This window comes from Gopherus evgoodei, chromosome 1 (genome assembly GCF_007399415.2).
Source record: "Gopherus evgoodei ecotype Sinaloan lineage chromosome 1, rGopEvg1_v1.p, whole genome shotgun sequence".
In the NCBI taxonomy this organism is placed as follows: domain Eukaryota; kingdom Metazoa; phylum Chordata; order Testudines; family Testudinidae; genus Gopherus; species Gopherus evgoodei.
This window is the reverse complement of record NC_044322.1, coordinates 55,532,339-55,533,866: the sequence shown is the minus strand read 5'-3', so window position 1 is coordinate 55,533,866 and position 1,528 is coordinate 55,532,339. Positions and strand designations below refer to the sequence as shown.

The 1,528-nt window shown below is 39.4% G+C and overlaps 1 non-coding gene across 1 annotated transcript; it reads right to left on the bottom strand.

Moving 5' to 3' along the window:
• Positions 1 to 120: 120 nt before the first annotated feature.
• Positions 121 to 232, bottom strand: LOC115644678. The gene has a single exon (XR_003998590.1). It is a non-coding gene; the product is annotated as a U6 spliceosomal RNA (small nuclear RNA).
• Positions 233 to 1,528: the final 1,296 nt, after the last annotated feature.

The following is a 1,528-nucleotide window of genomic DNA, read 5'->3' as shown; positions in this document are numbered from 1 at the left end:
TATCTCTCCCACCCGCAATGAGATCACTCTAATGTTTCCATAGTTGGCAGGATTCAAACCTGTGCAGGGAGACCCTAATCGATTGCTAGTACCATCACCTTAACCACTTGGCCACAACTATTTAATATGGAACGCTTCACGAATTTGCGTGTCATCTTTGCACAAGGACTACGCTCATCATCTCTGTATCATTTCAATTTTAGTATATGTCTCTGTCAGTTGTTCATTTGACATTCTGGTGTTATGGCCTGCCCATCTCATCTGTGATTTCATCAACAAAGTATGGATGCTTTGAATACCTGCCTATAGGAGAACCTCAGTATCTGGAACCTTGTCTTGCCATCTTATCAGGTTCCTCAGACAGTCCATGTGAAAACTTATACCCAATATAACTGCATCCTACTGAATCAATGGTATAGCTATTCCCATACAGGCAAGGGAGTAAGATACACTGGTATATGGCACCTTTATGCCAATATAACTGTCCATACCAAGGGGGTCTACTAGTATAACTATTTCAGTGTTTAAAAACAAAACAACACCCACCTCCAACCAAAATAGTAATACTGGTACAAAAACTGTATAGATGAGGCCTGAGAGAAGAGACCTGGCTGTGGCAAAGTAATGGACTGGCTTGTGCATATGTGTACCACTGTTCCAGTGGATGGAGTATACATGTATGTGAGTTGCTTACTTGCAGAGCTAGTTGTGATGTTATTCCAGCTCTCTGGGTTGAATGATGATCAGTGCACATGAGAATGGTGAGTAAATGGCTAAGCTTTACTTCAGATGTGTCAATAATAGAGTTAAAAAAACAAAACCTATCCTATATTCTTTTCAACCTATCCTATATTTCTTATCACCATAGCTGTTAGTCAGTTAGAAGCTACAGACACTATCATGTGCTTTTGTTCTCATACTTTCCCAAGGGGTAAAATGTGCAGTACAGTATCTTGTTTTAGAATGTTTATAAATCTATAACAGTTAATATATAATGGATATTGCTATGTGTTTGTTAGAGAAGACAAGTCTAAGAAATGCACCTTCTACCTGGAACGGAAAGTGGTGAGGTTTGTGATGGTCCTTAGTTCTTAAGGAAGTTCCTTCCACAGTCTTGGCCCAGCCCCTAAGAAATTCTGTCTCCTGCAGATTAGCTTTATTCTTACTCTAGAAAATTCCTTTATTAGGACCTGTCCATATCCCACCTATTTTGAATAGCTATGTGGGAGACTTTAGCATAAAGGGCCAAATTTAGCTCTGGTGTAAGCAAGTGTAACTCTCAAAGTCAAGGCATCAGGGCTGAATCTGAACTATCCTGCTCTGCATCTTAGAAATACGTGCTGCTACTACTTCCTTCTTCCCCCATCCCAAGATCTAGGATATCAGGGTACCATATGCAGTGTCATCACTAGCAATACAGAAATAACAAACAGCTTTATAACACAAACCAAAGTCGTCTCAGTGTATTATTATCAAAACAATATGCTAGCAATCTTAAAATTAAGAATAGTGCACTGGAGAGGTAAAA